Source organism: Eurosta solidaginis, chromosome 4 (assembly GCF_040869045.1).
Source record: "Eurosta solidaginis isolate ZX-2024a chromosome 4, ASM4086904v1, whole genome shotgun sequence".
Lineage (NCBI taxonomy): Eukaryota > Metazoa > Arthropoda > Insecta > Diptera > Tephritidae > Eurosta > Eurosta solidaginis.
In genome coordinates this window covers 33124075-33146360 of record NC_090322.1, presented here as the reverse complement: position 1 = coordinate 33146360, position 22286 = coordinate 33124075, and the positions used below count along the sequence as shown (strand labels likewise).

Below are 22286 nucleotides of genomic sequence, written 5' to 3'. Positions count from 1 at the left end.
AACTATTAAAGTTGTTATACTTAAAAATAAATAAACGTAAGGCGCGTTAAACTCCGACGAGATTTTAGGCCGAGCTTCTCTACCAATTTGCGTTTGGCTCATTTTAATTTGTCCTACAAATTGGTGGGACGGGACCTACATGTTTTATGCCGTCTCCGAGCGGCATCTGCAAGGCAGAGTGTTTTTAACTGAGAAGCACAATCGCAGTGTTTGCTAAAACACTGGAAAGAGCCGATCCCGCTTAGAAAAACTTTTTTCTCATTGAAAAAAATTAAACTTGTTTCTAAAATTTTGATTTTGCTTTGCCTGGCGCGTGAACCCAGGATGTTCGGTATTGTAGGCGGACCATGCTATCACCACATCACGGCGGCCAATTAATTTTCAAATTGCTGCTCCTATCATGATGCATATCTCTCGCAACATCTTCCAGACTCAAAATCTTCCAAAACTTGCTGCCGACCACAATATATTTCGCTACATGTGTTAAGGTCCACCCAAATGCTTAGGTAACATCTAGTTCTTTAAATCAATTTCTAAAATACAAATGTGTAATCTGGAATTGGGTATATGTTGCCAGAATCATGAAGGAAACAACATTTTTCAAAAATAATTATGGCATCATTCGGAAATAATTGTCTGGCAACATGATGTTAGCAACACGGTTACCATCTTTATCAGGGAAAAGGTAATTTTACATTGCAAGTATTGCTTCAAGAATTGTAGTATTATCTCATTTCCTCTTAAAAAATAATAAAAATGGTTTATAATTTTTTTAAGGCGAAATTTCCATATGAATTAAGAAATTTATGCAACATGTTGCTGGTATTGGATTACATAAATGTTGATAAAACTTGTTACTTAGAATATGAAATTAAATATATTTCTTCTTCATCAAGCCCCTTGAATCTTTTCTTTATTCAAATCGAAAAACCCACCCTCTTTACAGTAAGTGTTGCATTACCATAGGAATTAAGAAATTTATGCAACATGTTGCTGGTGTTGGATTACATAAATGTTGATAGAACTTTTTACTTAAGATTATTGAATTGAAATATGTTTCTTCTTTATAAAATTAAGCCCGTTGAATCTCTTCTTTATACAAATCTAAAAACCCAACCTCTTTACAGTAAAAAATGTTGCTTACAAAATGTTGCGCTAATCATTGTTTAACATATAAAAAATCGTAATGCATTATACAGTCGGCTTCACACCTCCAAAGTTGTTGTAAATGTAATTCGAGCTGCTTAACATTGACAACTGCTGCCAAAGGGCTGTGCGTGCGCAAAAAAAAATTAAGGAGTCCTTTCCTTCTGATAAGTGTAGCACGTTACATCATTAGCTCTGATCGGGTTTGCCTATAACTTTTCACACTTTTTACACACATTTTCGCACTCTCTAGTGTTGCAAAAAATTGGCGCCAACTGTTACAACAATATTATTGAGCGTATCAAATTACCAAGCTTTTTATACGCATTGTACTTTTCTTTAGCGGTTATGAGCTTCCGTTTAAAAAAAAGCTATTGGAAATTAAGTTTGTTGGTAAGGTTGAAGTGGCTGCTAGAAGTGACCACTTTAGCCCGTTGTGATACCACAAAAATACACCATAATCTTTCCTCTTCGAACCATTTTTAAGAACCTGTTAAAGGCTATCAAGTCTTTGATGTCATACTCCACGTTTATCCAGAAAGGTAGCTCCCAGAAAGCGCTGCCTTGCACCACTTAGCACTCCGGGAAGTTGCAGATGAGGTGAACCACCGTTCCGTCCTCTTCATCCTCTTTACTCCCTCTGCGCAATGATGGTAAGGCGCTCCTAACATTTTTGCATGTCTACCTGTAAGTGCCCACTTAGTACACCTACATGTATGGAAATTGTATACCTACTTAGGGTGTAAACGTGACGGAATCTTTTAGGATACTTTTTTTTTGCTAGGTTTCCTTCGATGCCGGACATCCCGTAGCCATCTTTCGTAGGCTTGACGGTGAATGTGCTGCTTTAGCATTAGTTTGCACGTGGGAAGGTGCATACTTAAGTGGTCTTGGTCAGGAAGAATCTGCCTGATCGTACACTGGCTGGCGAGTTCAGCTGCAACGCAGTTTCCACTTTTGTTCCTAACCCATCTGAAGTGTACTCGTATTTGTTGGGTCATCTCTTGAAGAGATCGGCGACTGTTTAGTGTTAGTTCAGCACTGAACGAGCGGGAGCCAATAGATTTGACAGCAGGCTGGCTATCGCTGAAAATTAAGATTTCGTTGCCAATATTGTGTGTCCATATTCTAACTGCAGCTGATACTTCTGCCTGGAGGACACTACAGTGATCGGGTAGTTTGCAGGAGAGTTTGAGGACTAGGTCCCTTGAATAGACTCCAACTCTGCCGTTTTGTGTGGAACCGTTGGTATACATGCAAATGCTGCCATCAACAGCACGGCAGCTATCCGATTCCGCCCAACCATCCCTACTAGTAACGTTTACCATAAAGTTGCTTTCCGCAATTGTGGTCGCACAGCGATCCCTGCTAGTTAAGTGTGCTGATTTTATTATTCCAATTGGACAACTCTTAAATGCAGCGCTAACGTTATCGCTGCTCGCGAACTAGCTAGATGCAATGGTAGGACGTCAAGCATTATCTGAAGAACTTCGCTAGGCCTTGTTCTTAGAGCACCACTAATACTGCTCATACTAGACGTTTGGACTTTACCTAACGAATTTAGGTTTGATATATTTTGTTTTGTTGATTTTCCGACAGGGTGGATAAATGATGTATATTGGAATGATTTTCCGTCATCCCTTGTCAAACCTGGTTTGTAGACAAACCGTTTTCGGCGTTGTGCCATCATCAGTGTCGATTTTTGTTCTTTTTTAAGTGTGATACCTTGCTCAAGGCTAGCCCCCATACGACTATGCCACACAACAGTATGAGTCGAATAATCGCGGTATAAATCCATCTGCGCATATTTTGGGCAAGCCCTTAGTTTTTGCCAATGGCACTTTTACACGTATATAATGCAATGTACGTTTTCTTAGGTTTGATACCTTGCTCCTTCAAGTTCATCGTTTTATCCAAAACTACGCCTAGGAATTTGCCTTTTTTTCTGTCAGGTTTAGGAGCATACCATTTAGTTTTGGCATTTTTAACGGTGGTACTTTGTATCGTTTGGTATATAAGAACGCTCAAATTTATCAGAATGGACACTGAGGAAGCTAGCCTCTGAAAGCAATAGCTACGTTATCAGCATATGCGACAATCTTCCTGCTCCCTTATCCTTTATGCTAGTTTATTGTTAGGTTTCATAGAAGCGTGTAAAGAATACCACCATAAGGTGTGCCCCTTGCGACATTTCGCATTATATCAACCTTCCGCAGTGAGAAAGTACTTTTCTTGCCTTCAGCAGTTGATCAATCAGTACCACTAGGGGCCTGATTGCCAAATTTAGATTCATTAGGGCAGTGCTAATGGCATCTGGACTTATATTTTTGAATGCTCTTTCAATATCTATCAAGATCACAAGACAATAATCTTTTTCGAACAAGGATGTTTCAATAGTAGAGACTATGCTGTGGAGCGCAGTCTCTGTAGATTTACCTTTTGTGTATACGTGTTGATAGTCAGATCTGAGGTTGCTATTAATAGTAGCGAGGAAGTTGATAACTATTATCTCTAGGGTCCTGAGTACAAAGAAAACAAGTAAGGACGGGAGTGTATTCGGCTGTGCAGAAGACTTCATACCTTTCATGAATGGGACTAGCAATAATCTTATCCCATCCGTAATATCCAAATGATGGGCTGTATAAGATTTGAAGTATATAGTGAAAAGATGTACATATATACCTAAGCGATTTTTAAGATAAATAAAAAATAAGTACGTACTTTGTGTGAGGATGCAAACTTTCACGGCTTTTGTTGTCTGTATGAAATAGCTATGACAATGAATCACTTATCTCAACAATATATAACGTAAACGTAAGTACTCGATGAAATTTTAAGCTTCTAGCCGTTGAAAAGGGGCACACATTTCAGTTTATATGGGATATTTTTTTTTTTTGGTATCATTCGGAAGCTTTGCAACGATAAATCTAACCGAAGCATGCCCGTGAGGGATCGACACGGGAACCTTGTTACTATGGAGGAAGAGCAACTCAAAATATGGCAAGACCACTTCGATAAAACATTTAATGTAATAGCTCACAATCCCGATATGCCCAGCGTTAGTCAACAAAGGAGACCACTACGTCATATATGCACACAACCACCAAGTAAGGGAGAAATCGCCGCGGCCATTCGTTCGTTGAAAAATAGCAAATCAGCTGGAACTGACGATATCCCAGCGGAGTTCCTGAAAGCTGATGTTAACAGTGCAACGGATATGCCTTATCCCCTATTTAGAGCCATCTGGAACTCAGAACAGATACCGTCAGAATGGAAAGAGTCCATCATCGTAAGAATACCAAAGAAAGGCGATTTAACTGACTGCAACAATTGGAGAGGATTTGTGCTTGCCCCTGTGGTGAGCAAAGTCTTCAACAAGATTATATTGGAGCGCATTGTTCAGCCTCTAAACGAACGTCTACGAAAGCAACAGTCTGGTTTTCGTCCTAAATGCTCCTGTATTGACAACATTAACGCTATGCGAGCTATCATAGAACAATGCATTGAGTACAACAGCACGTTGTAAGCAATTTTGGTAGACTATGAGAAGGCTTTTGATTCTATTAAAAGGGACTCTATCTGGCTTTCCTTGCAGAGAATTGGAGTTCCTCAAAAAATTATTAACATTATAGGGAAACGCTATGAAAATTCAAAATGCAGAGTGTTGCATAATGGGAAACTAAGCAATGCATTTGAATCGACTACAGGTGTCAAGCAGGGGTGTATATTATCACCATTGTTGTTTATTGTGGTCTTGGACTGGGTGCTTGAAATATTCGACTCGCAAAATAGGGGCATAAACTGTGGACTTAACTCCAGTCTTGAGGATTTGGATTACGCAGGTGACATTGTCCTGCTATCACACATACACCAGCACATGCAGGCAAAACTCGACCACCTGCATCACCAGTCGTCAAAGTTTGGGTGAAAATAAATATAAGAAAAACCGAGTCTATGCACATTAAAGGTAACAACTCAGCAAATTTCACAATTAATGGCCAAAATGTTGCACATACCGAAAGCTTTACATACTTGGGAAGTATTCTCGCCGTAGATGGTGGTGCAAAAAGAGATATAAACGCTCGAATCCAAAAAGCCCGGGGAGCTTTTGCCAGGCTTCGTGGTGTATGGCGAGCTAACAACCTTCGAACTGAAACAAAAATAAAAATGTTTAACGCATGTGTGAAGTCTCTTTTGTTGTACGGCTCGGAAACTTTGCTAGTAACTGCTGAAACTAAAGCCAAGCTACAGTCCTTCATTAACCGCTGCTTGAGAAATATAATGCAGATATGGTGGCCTAGAACGATATCGAATGAAGAGTTATGGAGGCTGACCAACCAAACCAGTGTGCATATTGAAATACGGAAGCGTAAATATGGCTGGATAGGCCACACATTACGAAAGCCATACGATGACGTTGCACATGCTGCCTTACCCTGGAATCCTCAAGGGACACGATGCAGGGGCCGACCAAAGATGACTTGGATGAGAACGGTTCTTCAGGAAACTGGCAAATCGTTTAACGAATTAAAGCAAATGGCACGAAATAGAGATAATTGGAAAACTTTTGTTGAATCCTTAAGCTCCTAATGGAGTATGGAGTAATAATAATAATATGGGATATATGATACATATACCACCGATCTCAATGGTTTTTTCACACAACAACATATGCTACATACGTAAGCATTCGGTGAAATTTGAAGCCTCTAGGTGTTAAAATAGGGCAGTAATTACGAAAACTTCTTATCTGAACAATTGGTTGTGGTGGATATGTATATGCTATTTCTACGACCGATCTCGTCCATTTTGTCAGACAACAATATCTACAATATACGAAACATATGGTGAAGTTTGAAGCTTCAATCTGAAAAATTTCTTTTCGGAAAAATCGGTTGAATGGGGGATATATGCTATAGTGGTCTAATCGGACACCTAAATATACCCGCTCACCAAATTTTATCAAGATATCTCAAAAATTGAGGGACTAGTTTGCATACAAACAGACAGACGGACATGGCTAAATCAACTCAGCTCTTCATCCTGATCATTTCGGTATACTTATTGGTGGGTCTACCTATTTTCCTTTAAGGACTTAAAATTGTGAGATTCGTGATAAAATTAATATACCATTTCATTTTCATGAAAGGTATACAAAGACTGATAGGTCTGTAGCACTTTGGCTCGTAATGAGAAGATTTCCGTGTCTTAGGAATATATTAAATTACTCTTATAATAAAGGAAAAAATAGTTTTAAGTAAACTAATTGTCCAGATTTAGCGTAGGATTTTTATGACGAAATATTATATACTGTTTTTCTTTATTTTAATAATAACAAAAATAAACAAAAGAAGCAAATAGTTGATGAAATTAGCTAAAAATGTTCATTAATTATTTTTGTGTTTACAACTGTAGTTCCTAATAGAAAATGCATAAATGCTCCTCTAGAATAAAAAAGGAAAAAAAAACATAAATTTATGCTTGAATTTTTATGTATTGCGTGGCGCATTAATGTAAAAATTTTAGTTTTAAGGTCAACAGGAAAACAATAAAGCTTGTCTAATGATTTTGACTAGAATCGCTTGAATGCTTGCCGGCATTAAATTTATAAAATTTATATAGAAACTTATACGCAGCGCACACCCACTTTAAATTATGATACGCGCGGTTTGCAAGTATTATTGTTTTAAAATGTTCTATATTGTTTTTGTTATTAGACTTTTTTTTTGCAAAATTTGCGCAATAATTTTTGTGTTGCGCTATTTCTATAATACGTAAGTTTGTTATATTAGAGTGCTTGTTTTTTTTTAGAAAAACGTAAAATTGTAATTCGAGTTGCCCAGTGAAATTTGATTAGGGCTTTATATTTCCTTGTTTTTTTTTTTTTTTGTGGACGTTGTGAGAAGTGGCCCAATGAAACCAGGCTAATCTTGTTCAATGTTTGTTTTTGTCTTTGTTTTTTTGAAATTGTTATATAAATTATATTTATATATTTTTTTTAAGCCGTAGTCTTGTTGCAACTGACTTCATTTTGTGCAGGCAAGTAGAATAAGAAATTTTGCGAACTAAATTTTTTTTACTAAATTGATTGATACTAGCGTACCCGGTAGACTTTGTCCTGCCCGAAAGTGGGTTTGTCTACATTTAAAAAGTAAGCCTCGCTTCCTTCTTCTCTTTTTATATAACTCTCTTCTACTTTATCCTCCATTTTTCTTCTTATTATTATCCACCTCTTATTCCGGGGCGTGGCCCCGTCACATTTCGGTATAGCCATTTTTGAGTTTAAGCGAGACTAAAGTTATTTTTTGTATATATAAATTCACTAATTGAGGGCTGCCAGCTGTTAACTTTGACAATCAAACTGTGATTGCCCTAATCATTATGTCATTTTGCTTGTATGTTGCTTTTTATATACTGATGCTTATTTTTGAACCGCCATCACTAAGAATATGACATTTTAGTTAGTAAACTTTTAAGTATGCATTAAAGAAATACAAAAATAAATGTATATGCATACGTAATTAGGTGCTTATGTCTTTGCAAATATGGTAAATTAAAAAAAAAACTATACAAATTTTTATATTGAATGTCAGGTTCAAGTTGAAGAATTTAGTGGCTGGGGGCAATTAATTTCTCGTATTAAATGTGTGAGCAATGTATTTTGGTTGCATTTCATATGCCAACAATTGCAATACAAGCAAAATAAGAAAATTAATATTTTTAGTTAAATAGAAATGCGTTTGCAAATTTTCAATACAATGTTTTTCTTGTATATATATTTTTTGTAAGCAATTTTTGTGCTGAGTTTTGAACTAGAAATCAACTGCATTCAAACTGGTGTAAATGCAGATGCGTCTTTTCTCTAAGCCATATGAATACCCCGCTGAATGCTTTGTAATTTGCCTCTAAGTATTGGCTTTTTGTAGCTATTACTTTTATACACAGTTTGTGAGGAATATTTTTAGACTTGCTCAACAGAACTTGATCAGTAACATTGGGTTTATAGCAATGCGTAATTAGCAATACTTCCGCTCTTCATCATTATATCAATATTGCAATTATGCATTTAATTAGCGAAAACGGGACATATACTTCTTCTGGGCGTGTGTTTGTGACTGAACTCCTCGCAAAAGACTGGACCGATTAAATCCGAGCGGATTTGAGGATGCTTTAGATTCACGATCTCGACCGTTTTCTTCATTTTCTTTCTGGGAAGTAGACAAGAGACGAACCTTTTACAAATATTCAAATTTATGGAACCACCCGGACTAGCTTATATTGAAAAACTTTTGTTTCAGAACAAAGGCAGAACAAATGACAGGTATTCTAGTTTTATATACGTTTAAAAGTTTTTAATTTTACTCTACTACAATACGTTTACCTTTTCTATTTGCAATTTTTCATTCATATCATTATTTAATTCCGTACATCGCAAACATTTTTAAACCGGCCTAAAATTAAATATATCTTTATTACTTCCTGGTCATAGCTTTGATGCCATAACATTTTATCAGCCATTAAATAATTTGGCCAAATTTGAAGTGAGCCACCCACTTCACAAATAATATTATTTGCAAGAAAAAACAAACCAAAAATATATTTTAAAGATTTTATTTGTATATTTTCGTAGTAAACATATGTAAATGTATGTAGGTATGAAAAAAGGTGAACAAGGCCGTTGAATAATTTTTAAAAATAAAATTTAAGTGAGAGGACAAAAAAAGTTAAATACGTAGAAGATACTGCTAGAAAATCCAATGTCACTGATCAAGTTCTGTTGAACGAGCTTAAAAATATTCCCCACAAAGTTGGATTAAAAACGTATAGTAAATATGTACCTAATTGCATATAAAAGAAATAGTCACGAAAAAGCAATACGTAGAAACAAACTACAAATCGTGCAGCAGTGCATTTATATGGCTGAATGGATAGAGCCATCTCTGCCTTAACACCAGTTCGAAAGAGGATGATTTCAAAACTCAGCACCCGAAAAGCTAGCTAATGTGGATGTGAATTTTTAGTAACTGCCGTGTGCAATCTTTGTAATTTTGCTCAAATATTAATAGAAAAGAATGTATGTATGCATTTTTTTGTTTCGCCGGCGAAAGTTTAGGAAGAAAAAAATAAAAATTTTGCTACAAAATGTATCAAACCATAAAGATAGGACTGTGCATAATAAAAGCTGACTCACATATCAGCACTTAACTATAATTTTTTATAATTAATAAAAGCAATTTTTTAAACTCACGTATTCCTCATACCAAATCACACAATACATCTATTCTCTCGATTAGCATTTTTTTTTATTCAACAAATTTATTTGCTAACAACACATGCAAACTAGTTTGTGACGCTTTGAATGTTGACGAAACTGCTCATTGTCAAGGTTTCGTTGGATAGATTTTTTGCGTTTTAGTTTGAATTTTTTTACCAAATTGTTGTTGCAAGCGTTTTTAGCTATTTTTGTTTTTCTAAACTTAGCATAATGCTACGACTTTTTTCGCACAAATTAAGTTAGGTCTGCAGACTAAGTGTACATTGTAAACAAATGCAAATGCTTTGAGAAATAAATGTGCGCAAAACAAGTTTGTTGCTTAAGTCTTTTGTTATGAGCACCATTTGGTGGTGTTGAGTGTTAAGACTTATAAATGCTACTGTTTGCTTTGTCTGATGTTGACTGTTTTTTTGCAACCAATAGCAAAATAGCTATTAACTATTGATGTTAGTGCTGGAATTTTATTTTTTTATTTTTATATTTTTAATATAATTTTTTTTTATTAAAATTTGCTTTTTTCTGTATTTGGGTTTCTTAAAACCTGTTGACCGCACGCTTCTTTGACAAATTCGCACTTTGCGGAAGCCTCGCTAAGTTTTGAAGGTGTTTCCCATCAACGGTAAATATTGTTTTTTATTTATTTCTTGTTTATTCTATTTTGAAACATTGCGCATGAGTGTGAATGAATTCATTGATTATTCAAAATTTAGATTAATTGTATTCTTAATCATATAATTAATCAGTTAGCTTTTGACAGACGAAGTTCCGAGTTTAATAAAGTAACTATGTATTTAGGCTGTAAATTAAGCAGAAAGTAAACAATTGAATAATCGCTATTTTTGATTAGTCATTAGTTCGTATAATGTGATTAATCACATGTAATAAGCTTTAAACATTTGTCGCTACATTATACCCAACAGTATTCTTATTTATTTATTTGGAAAGAATGAATTACGCTTTGCAATTACTGTAATTTGTTTTCGACCTAATGATTTGTAGCGACCACGTTTAATTGGCACACAGCAAGAGCGAACGAAGGAGAGCGAGAGTTCTAAAAAGAGAGGGAATGAAAGGGAGGGAGAGAGAGAGAGAGTTTGAAAAGGATTAGAAAAAGAATAAGGATCAAATCAGGATTAGGTTATCATAAAGATAAACATAAGGATAAGTACAAGGATGGGGATAAGGATAAGAACAAGGATGAGTATAAGGATAAAGATAAAGATAAGGGTAGGGATTAGGATAATGATATTGAGAAAAGATTAAGATATGGATAATAATGAGGATAAGGATAAAGATAAAGACAAGAACAAAGATCAATATATGGATAAGTATAAGGAAAGGATAAGAATAATAAGAATAAGGATAAGGAAAAGGATCAGAATGCGGATAAGGATACTGATAAAGATATGGATAAAGATATCAACAAGGATAATAATAAGGACAAGGATAAGGATAAGCATAATGATAAGAATAAGGATACAATTAAGGATAAGGATGAGGATAAGGAGAAGGAAAAGAAATATAATTAAGAGGAAAAAGAAAAAGCGAAGAAGAGTACGTAGGGGAAAAAGGAAAAGTGTAGAATATAGAGAAAACGAACGATTCGAAGTATAACCTTCAGCGGGCTAAGGGGCTTAAAATATTTCCGCGGCAGGCATAACTTATGTAATAGCTAACTAAAATGCATAGACCTAGTAGGCTCAACTCGGTCATGTCCAATCGTTCACGGCATGGTCTGGATAGTAACTTCATGGTGGTAGATTTAGGCAAAGGAGAAAAAGGACAATGTGATGTAGAGAGAGAGAAGGGAAGGAGAAAAAAGGACCAGAGAGGAGATCGGCTGATGTTGAACTAAGTAGACAGTCCTCAATTGCATTCGCTATTATGACGAAAAAACATCAAACATTATCAACACTATTTTAACACTATGGACGCATTCAGTCTATGTGAGGTCCTCACGGACTAGCCAGTCCAACCTATCTAACAGCGTGGAAAGCATTGGAAGAGTTTTTGGGGTTTTTAAAGAAAAGTTCAGTATTGAGTAAGATTTAATGATGAGCAATATGAGCACTGCGCAAACTTGGACACAGCTCAGCGAATAGACTTACATCAGCTTTAAAAATTCGCGCCAGCGGATTAGGGGGCTTAGAGTATATTCGCGGCAGGTATGCCTGTCGTAAGAGGCGACTAAAATATCCAAACAATTCAAGGAGCTGTATAGCGCAATCCTTTCAAGTGGTTGCCAGCGCAATTTATAGCTTCTCCAACCCAATCTCACCCGTGGCGAAACCTGAAGCCGAAGCTCCAGCAACCCCAGGTTCCTTACGGAAGTAGGGGGTGGTGGGCGGGATGGCGTAGAAGGTTCAATGTGGTAAAATGAAATCGATCTCGAGATGGTCGGGCTTGTACCTTGTTATTGGAACGTACCGGATCTATGTCTGGTCGATCTAGACAGTTTTGCTATCGGCACACAACTGTCACCAACTGTCAGAAAAGAGGACAGCTCTTTTGTGCTAAAAATAGTTTTTTGAAAACCCTGGACTTGATGCCTCTGATTGACGTTTGTTAGTGAAGAAATTACACGAGCGCTGCTAGCTCAGAAGCGTCTAGACTGTAAAACGCCAATTGAAAACAAGATGATATGTACAGATTAAGCTTACCTGGCGCCAAGAATACGCTTCAGGTATCAAGGCACATACAAGAGAAAATAGTGGTACAGAATCAAGCGAAGTCGATCAGAACTTAAAGAACTAGCGAACAAACACATGCTCCGACAAAGAAGAAACTCGCACATAAGTAAAGTTGTTCATCGTTTTTTTTTTAATTATCTGCATATATGCAGATATATTCATATTTATTTGTATATGTATATATTTGTATTCCATCGGCAACACACGAGCATTCGTTTCGTTCTTTGCAATCATCGTTAGTCAGGCAGTGGGACACTGCACTTTGTAAACTCTCAAAGTTGTTGACAACAGCGGCAATGGCGGTGATAACGGTGGTCTTGCACTCGAATGCACTGCCAGGGTTGCATGTGTATTCAACGTGAGGCAGACAAGTACAAACATATACATACATACTAATACATATGTACATATACATGCATGGGTTGCGTGTGACAAAACTTCAGGGGCCAAGCACCCCAGAAATTGGTGCACACAACTCTAAAGCGCTTTTAATCCTAAAGCGCGACAAGACGGCGAGCTCGAGAGCGCGACAGACAATAGCAGATATTTTTATACCTTTCATGAAAATGAAATGGTATATTAATTTCGTCACGAAACCGAAAATTGTAAGTCCTTAAAGGAAAATAGATAGACCCACCATTAAGTATACCGAAATAATCAGGTTGAAGAGCTGAGTTGATTTAGCCATGTCCGTCTGTCCGTCTGTCCGTCTGTCTGTTTGTATGCAAACTAGTCCCTCAATTTTTGAGATATCTTGATAAAATTTGGTGAGCAGGTGTATTTGGGTGTCCGATTAGACATTTGTCGGAACCGACCGGATCGGACCACTATAGCATATATCCTCCATACAACCGATTTTTCAGAAAAAGAGGATTTTTGTAATATCTTACCCAATTTAACAGATTGAAGCTTCAAACTTCACCATATACTTTCGTATATTGCACATATTGTTGCCTGAAAAAATTTATGAGATCGGTCGTATATATAGTATATATCCCCCACAACCGATTGTTCAGATAAGGAACTTTTCGTAATTACTGCCCTATTTTAAGAGCTAGAGGCTTCAAATTTCAGCGAATGCTTACGTATATAGCATATATTGTTGTCTGAAAAAATCATAAAGATCGGTGGTATATATAGTATATATATGGTGGTATATATAGTATATATATATAGTATATATATATATATTTTCGCAAATTTTAGCCCCATTTTAACAGCTAGAAGCTTCAAATTTCACCGAATATTTACTTATATAGCATATATTGTTGTCTGAAAAAATCATAGAGATCGGTTGTATATATAGTATATATCTCATACAACCGATTGTTCAGATAAGAAACTTTTCGCAATTTCTACCCCATTTTAACAGCTATAAGCTTCACATTTCACTGATTGCTTACGTATATAGCATATATTGATGTCTGAAAAAATCATTGAGATCGGTGGTATAAATAGTATATATCTCATACAACCGATTGTTCAGATAAGAAACTTTCCGCAATTTCTGCCCCGTTTTAACAGTTAGAAGCTTCAAATTTCACAAAATGCTTTCGCATATAGCATATATTGTTGTCTGAAAAAATCATAGAGATCGGTGGTATATATATTATATACTTCATATAAACTGTCATATTGACCCCTTTTTTACGGCTAGAAGCTTCAGGATTCATCAAATTTCATCAAATAGTTACGTTTACGTCATATATTTTTGAAATACGTGATTCGTAGCCATAGTTTTTACATGCAGACCACAAAAAACGTGAAGCATTGCATCCTCACACAGATTACCTACCTATTTTTTATTTTATATTTATCTTAAAAATCGTTTAGATATGTTCAAATTTCACCAAATGCTTACGTGTATAGCATATATTGTTGTCTGAGAAAATCATAGATACCGGTGGTATATATAGTATATATCCCATACAACCGATTGTTCAGATAAGAAACTTTGCGCAATTTCTTCCCCATTTTAACAGTTATAAGCTTCAAATTTCACCGATTGCTTACGTATATAGTATGTATTGTTGTGTCAAAAAATCATAGAGATCGGTGATATATATAATATATATATGATGGTATATATAGTATATATATAGTATATATATATTTTTTTACGATTTCGGCCCCATTTTAACAGCTAGAAGCTTCAAATTTCACCAACTGCTTACGTGTATAGCATATATTGATGTCTGAAAAAATCATTGAGATCGGTGGTACACATAGTATATATCTCATACAACCGATTGTTCAGATAAGAAACTTTGCGCAATTTCTGCCCCGTTTTAACAGTTAGAAGCTTCAAATTTCACAAAATGCTTACGTATATAGCATATATTGTTGTCTGAAAAAATCATAGAGATCGGTCATATATATATTATATACTTCATATAAACTGTCATTTTGACCCCTTTTTTACGGCTAGAATCTTCAAAATTCATCAAATTTCATCAAATAGTTACGTTTTCGTCATATATTTTTGAAATACGTGATTCGTAGTCATAGTTTTTACACGCAGACCACAAAAAACCTGAAACTTTGCATCCTCACACAAAGTACCTACCTGTTTTTTATTTTATATTTATCTTAAAAATCTTTAAGGTATGTAGATCTGTTCACTATATATTTCTTATCTTATACATCCGATTATTCGGAGATTACGAACGGGATAAGATTATTGTTCAGCCCCATTCATGAAAGGTATGAAATCTTCGGCACAGCCGAAGACAGTCCCGTTCTTACTTGTTTATTTTCACTTATTTTGCCAGCTAACAATTATATGCGCCATTGAGTTTTGTGCATATGCCTATATACTTTGCTTTCGAGGTAAAAAAACAGGGAGCTTAGTACGTTGGTATGAGTTTGTCTGCATAAAAGTTGCTGATGAGTTCAAATGCTGAGGGCAAAACGGGGTGAAAAAGGAAAGCTTTTATATTTGCTGCTATTGTTGCATGACTGCAAGAATGCTAAATGTGCCACAGACAGGTGGCTGCTTAACTTGAAACTTTGACAATATGACGGACTGGCTCAGTGACTGACTGCCTGGGCGCTGGACGGGCTTTTAGTAACAAAACTTAGCGTTCAAACGGAGTACCTAAAAGGGAAGCTGGAAGCGTTTGAAATGATTCAAATCGAAAGAGTTGGTATGTAAAAAAGCTCTACCACTGAAGTACGCCCTAAAGTATGCAACCTTGTTTGCATAAGCAAAGCACAAACAAGTCATAGAGGAGCATTGCGCTGCAAGCAAGAGGGATAGGTATAAATGCATAGTTCAATGCTCGACAAAAAGGTGAAGGAAACTTTACTCCACTTATTTGTGGCATTTATATTTAAAATGCTTGATGTAATGGCAAATGTGAGTGCTTCACATATACACACATCTACACTATATGTTTATATGGCATAGTTGTTGACATATGGATGTATTTCTTTGAATTTTCAATGACTTTGATGGTAGTTGCATATTGTGTTAGCACTCACTACATACTTTAAAATGACAAGTAAATAAACATATTGAAGCGGTGTGGTAGGATGAGTGCTGCAGGCGTATGTTTGTGCGTTGTGGACAATTGCACATACATATGTAACTGCATGTGTGGGTGCTGCATAGTTTTGCATGCTTGAATAATAAAGGGTTGAAAGAAAAAATAAAATAAAAATGCCCGAAGTAAGGCGACTTGTCTGTATAGTTTTTCCTGTACAAATAATAGTTTTTGAAATAAGTGTACATTAGCGTGGTATAGCAAGTAATTTTTTGCTGCCATTTCGAGATAGTTTCGATATTATTTTCAGAACTATTTCGATACTATTTGATGTGAGCTATAGGTAACAGCCGATATTGATGAGTAATCGGGGTGTCATCGGGATTTTATCGAAGAGCTATCGGGTTGCAATCGACGGGTTATGGGCGTGTTATCGATATTTTATCGACTTGTTATTGGTATAGAAGTGTTATCGGTGTGTTATCAGCTTGCAAAACATAAGGAGATATTCAGACATAATTTCAGGACTATTTCCCGACTATTTCGGGATGGGCCAAAACCGTCGTAACGGCTCACCGTCAATTTCGAAGATGTTTTGAGACTATTTCGAGACTATTTGGAATTATTTCGGGGGCTTAAAATTTCGGTAATATTTTTGAGACCATTTGTGGTAGTTCCGAGGATATCCCGATTATTATTTTCCCCATTATTTTGGCTTTATTTCGGAAGTGTTTGAGAACAGCTTCATATGGACGAATTATCAGTTTTTCATCGGCCTTTTATTATTAATAAATAAATGTAAGGCGCGATAACCTCCGAAGAGATCTAAGGCCGAGCTTCTCTTCCAATTTGCGTCGTGCTCCTCTTGATTTTTCCCTACAAATTGGCCGGACGGGACCTACATGTTTTATGCCGACTCCGAACGGCATCTGCAAGGCAGATGAGTTTTCACTGAGAGCTTTTCATGGCAGAAATACAATCGGAGCGCTTGGCAGACACTACCGAGGGGCGACCCCGCTTAGAAAAATTTTCTTCTAATTGAAAAATCTTATTTCTAAAATTTTGATGTTGCTTTGCCCGGGAGTTGAACCCAGGGCATACGGTGTGATAGGCGGAGCACGCTACCATCACACCACGGTGGCCTTTTATTATTATTATTATTATTTATTTATCTCAAAGTACATTAAGACTTGGAGTCTTTTCATTGCACATATTCACGAAGTTAATTACAATTTTTCTCTCGAGGTTTGCTATCGATAACCGTTATCTAAGAGTTATTGGTTGGAAAGACATGAGGTATGGGTCTATTATCGATTTGTTATCAGCATGCTATTGGCCTCGTCGAATTATCGCTTTGGTTTTGAAAAATCATAAGTCCCAAAACAGCCTTCCTAAATTTAATAGCTGGAAAGTGATGAAGAAGCAAGGCTCAAAAAAAAAAAAAATGCTAAGCTGAACTAGAAGAAGTATTGTTAGAGTTGGTACTATCTTTCTATAGCTTCTATGTGGTGTGCCAAGCTTCAAAACTGTCGAATTTGGTAGTAATCTAAGTAAAACTTTTCACTAAAATATGGAAGGAAACAACACTAGAGTGCCGTTTAAATTAAAAGTTTCATATCTATCCACATTTCTTTCTCATTCACATATACAAACACCTTTACTCTTATTTTACATAAATTGACCTACCATACCCTTTCTATAAAACAATGCTCTTCTGCTTACTTGAACACTTTTTCAAAAGCCTCCTTATGTACATTCATACATTCATTTGTCGTATTACAAAAACTAGTAGGAAGCCACTTGGATATGCATTACAAAGTGCATTTGAATGCGGAAGCATTAATATCATGTCCTATATGTGGGTCAACTATTTTTCGCAGCAGTTTTTTTTTTACATTTTTCCTTACATTTTTCATTTTGCTATATTTTTAGTTGAGTGTTTGCTTTGTGCTTGTACGTTTTTCTATTGATATAATTCTTCTTCTATAACTTCACTCTTTTGTGTTTACCTTTCGCTATTGCTTTCGTAATTTTTTTTATTCAATATTCCTACATTCAACAGGCTCGAGCTTGTTGGCCGTTCATTATGGAGACTTGTTTTAAACTTTTGTAAAAACGTATGTTATTTTTATATGTTAAAAGCATTTTTTTGTGCTTGTGGAAAGTCAAAAGCGCTTCAAGTTTCTTTGACATTTTGTATTACGCAATGAGTGTACAACAAGAGGAAGAATATGTTTGCTAAAAGCAGTGCTTCCCCTTTTGATCAAATACCTAAAGGGGATTCAGGCATATAAAACGCATTGATAATATGTAAAGTTGCAAAGCTTAGTAGAAAGCATACAAATTGAAAAAATGAAAATAAAATAAAAAACTAAACCAGTTAAAGATATAAACAATAATAAACTGCGGTAGCCGTAGCTAAAAAAGTAGCAACAGGACTTTAGGAAAATATTTATTTTTTTATTTTTATTTTTATTTATTTTATTTTACATTATTTTATTTAAGTTTATTTAATTTTACTTAACTAAAATAAAGTTATTTATTTCGTCTTATTCTATTTTAAACAATTTTTTATGTTTTTTTTATATTATTTCATTATATTTTACATTATTTTATTTTTATTTCATTTTAATATTTTTTTTTATTTTTTTCATCTAATTTCTTTCATTTTATTTTTTTATTTTTATTTATTGTACTTTATTTTATTTTATATTGTTTTATTTTATTTTTATTTATCTTATTTAATTTAATTTTAACTTATTTTGTTAGAAATTTTATTTTATTTTATCCTATTTTATTTATTTATTTTTTGTTTTATTTTATCTTACTTTGTTTTATTTTATTTTTTTATTTATTTTATTTTACTCAATTTACTTTAAAACTATAATATTTTTTTTTGAATTTTTTTTATTTAATTTCTTTCATTTTATTTTTTTATTTTTATTTATTGTACTTTATTTTATTTTATATTCTTTTATTTTATTTTATATTGTTTTATTTTATTTTTATTTATCTTATATAATTTTATTTCCACTTATTTTGTTTGAAATTTTATTTTATCTTATCCTATTTTATTTATTTATTTTTTGTTTTACTTTATTTTTTTATTTATTTTATTCAATTTAATTTAAAACTATTTTTTATTTATTTTATTTTTATATTTTATTTATTTTTATTTATTTAATTTTATTTTTTATATTGTATTTATAGAATAATTGTATTTATTTTTATTTTTTGTACCTTACTTTATCTTATTTTATTTTATATTGTTTTGTTTTATCTTTATTTATTTAATTTTATTTTATTTGAATTTATTTTGATTTTTTATTTTATTTTACCGTATTTAATTTAATTTAATTTTATTTCATTTTAGTCTAATATATTTAATAAATATTTTTATTTTGTTTTATTTTATTTTTTTTCAACTTAATTTAATTAAATTTTTTTATTTAGTTTATTTTATTTATTTAGTTTTATTTATTTCCATTTATTTTATTTTATTTATTTTACTTTACTTATACTTTACTCTTATTTTAATTTATATTGTTTTTTATTTCTTGAATTTATTTTAGTATAATTTTTATTTTTATTTATTTTGTATTCTTTTTATTTAATTATATTTTTCTTATTTTTAATTATTTTATTTTATTTTGTTTTGTTTTACATATTTCACTTTACATTTTATTCTATCAACCAACAGATGTTACTCATACGCACTGTTGTCTCTGGTTGCATTGTACATTTGTCAACTGCTGAGCTTTCGCTCACTCCAGTTGAAGAAAAGCAACATAATAAAAACTATTTTATTAACAGACAGTGAATGTAATGAGCAATATAAATAAAATTTAGTATCTACAAAAATCTAATACCAAAACATATCTCCAAACTTATTCCCTGAGCACCAATACCCAGAACATTCATCATTTCAATCACGAAAAGTTCACATACTGAATATAAATAACTATCAGTTAAAGCTCTTATAACGGCAAGTACTCACTTAGCATTCACAATCTTTAATCAAACATGTTATTGTTGTTATTGGCTTTTTGTATTTGCCAAAAACATCCCTGTACTCGCGAGTAGCATACAACTCAATTCAACTTCGCTTGGGGTAGGTCGTGTGCGCTTGGTGAACATACAAGAACATTTAGAATAAAAGCAAAAACTAACAGACACAGCTCACAGGAACAAAAGTGGGATGTTGAATGTTTGCAAATACGTGCTTATTGAGCATAATAAAATACGAGACAACTACATACAGATAAGCTGAGGAAGCAAGTTTGTGAATTTTGTGAACAGTCGTGTGTAATCATTGACGCGCCTCCTTAAGGGAGGAGAAGAATTGCAAAAAGAAAGAGGTTTTGCTTTTTTATCATAAAATGTAAGATATCCAAAAACAACATACTATGCTCTAGCATAGACTAAGCAGATGTAGACAGTGTTTAGCCATTCTATTCTTTTGAGCAAGCACATTTTCTAGTTACGAATGCAACAATGTGTCGACGTCCCTCTAATGCTAGGTGATTCTGGGACTAAAGGTACCACTTTCACTGAACATAATATTCATCATTGTTTTGATCATGGCTTCGGAAGCTGACATGTGAGGTTATACACTGGAAAGAAAGTCTATTAAAAAGCTGTCCTATTCCAAATGGTTCGGATTTGTCATTGCTACAGTTCAAAGTTCTGTTTCTTGGTCTATTGAGAAATATCAATACTTTGGTACATCATTTTGCTCACCTCGCAAAGCAGCAACAGAATATTCAGGAATAAACTTAAATTTATGATAGTCTTCAACTGACAAAACAAATGAACATTGTAGCTAGGAACACGATTGTCTCTATTGCGGCCTGCAGTGATCCTGCTGCTAATTACCATTTGTAGGTCTGTAGCCTGAGAGCCAAACCGGCGATAGGTCCGGCATTGCATATGGGAAACACTAAGCGCTGTGCAATAAACTCTTTCTCGAACGTGCTGATCGGAAATCTGTTCCGCTATTCCACAAATGCAAAACAGATTGTGGCTATGTTCGTGATCGCTTGGTAAAAACCTCTCTTGAAACACTAAAATTCACTAGCGACTTGTGATGTTTACAATACAACATGAGACTTCTATAATACATCTAGTTTCATTTTACTTGACTTCGGAAGATGTCTTGAGAGCGGCCTGCACTGACAGGAGCCGATCGAAGAATATGACACCTTCTACGTCTATTAAGAGAACAATACTAATTTAGATGATGATGGTTATGATGTTAATGCAGTTGTTGAAAATGTGGTGATGATGATAGTCACAATGATGATTTGATGATGGTACTGATGATGATGGTCATAGTAATGATATTGAGTATGGTGCTAATGATGTTGATGATGATAAAGATTATGAATGATAACTGTAATGTCGTTGATGATGCTTGTGATAATGACATTGATTATGGTGCTAATGGTGATGATCGTAATGAAAGCAAAGAAAAATTGTATAAAGCAATATGAGCCTGTCTCGCCAATCAAATACTTATAAAAAATATTGATATCATAATGAACAGCGAAAGCATGGCTTATAGTGAACTGCTAGAAAAATCCAATGAAACTGATCAAGTTCTGTTGAGCAAGCCTAAAAATATTCCTCACAACATAAAGTATATATGTATGTACCAAAGTACGTATAAAAAGAAAGAAGCAACAAAAAAGCAAAACTTAGAGACAAACTACAAGGAGTACAGCGGGGAATTCATATGGCTTTGTAAATAGAGGAATCTGTCTTAACACCAGTTTGAATGTGATTCCTAGTTCGAAACTCAGCACCCGAAAAGCTAGCTGATGAAGAAATTAAATACAGAAACTTTTCCTAGTAACCATCGCCGTGTGCAAATTTTATAATATTTTTCTAATATGAATAGCAAATGGTGCTGGTTTGGGGAACAATAAAGATGGAAGCAAGTATATCATCGTCAGTATCAAGCTTTGTTTAGATGAAAGAGATTGATTTGACATGATTGTACTTATACGCCCCGAAAGTATAAACTCTTCGCTTAGTACTTTTTCTATATATTAGTTTGTGTATCTATTAAAGTGTCACTCCTGCCTAACTAAAAAAAATTGATTGCTCCACACCTCTAGCTTTTCTTCCGCCAAAAAAAAAAAAAAAAAAGAATAACTACAGTAAATACCTCACATAATAATGCTTGAATGGCTGAACTAATAAAAAAATATATGTCAACTTCATTTAGCTACTTAACTACAACAACAGCAGTAATACATTATAGGCTCCGGTCTAAGTTGGCATAGGGCAGCGCAGCATTTGAGTCTTTAATGAATGTAAAAAAAAAATTTGTATTCAACGGCCTACAAAGAGCTTCATTGTCAATAATAATTTTTTATGTAGTGGACAAAAAAAAAAGGGTATTAGTAGGGAACATTAGACGTTGAACTGTTTGTGTTCTCTAGGTTCTTTTTTTTCTTCCACCAGAACACAAATAGTTAGGTATATTTTTCGAATAAAAGTATTTAAAATAAATTTTTTTGTCGACTTTTAAAACGTTAAAAAGAAAGATGTTTGTGCGTATTTTAATATTTTAAAACCAAAAATAACCGTTTAATACGGACTTTTATATTTTATATCAAATAAAAATAGTTTTTCACGGGCCTTTATTTTTTAGGTCCAACAATAACAGTTTGCTTAGAAATTTTA

General features: G+C 34.2%; 1 protein-coding gene and 1 long non-coding RNA gene across 2 annotated transcripts in view; one reads left to right on the top strand and one right to left on the bottom strand.

Annotated features, from left to right (window-relative positions):
- The window catches only part of LOC137249556 (uncharacterized), a 280890-nt gene that overhangs the window by 48947 nt on the left and 209657 nt on the right, over positions 1 to 22286 (top strand). The gene's annotated exons all lie outside the window — the stretch shown is intronic.
- The window catches only part of Hr4 (Hormone receptor 4), a 67521-nt gene that overhangs the window by 9190 nt on the left and 36045 nt on the right, over positions 1 to 22286 (bottom strand). The window lies entirely within an intron of this gene.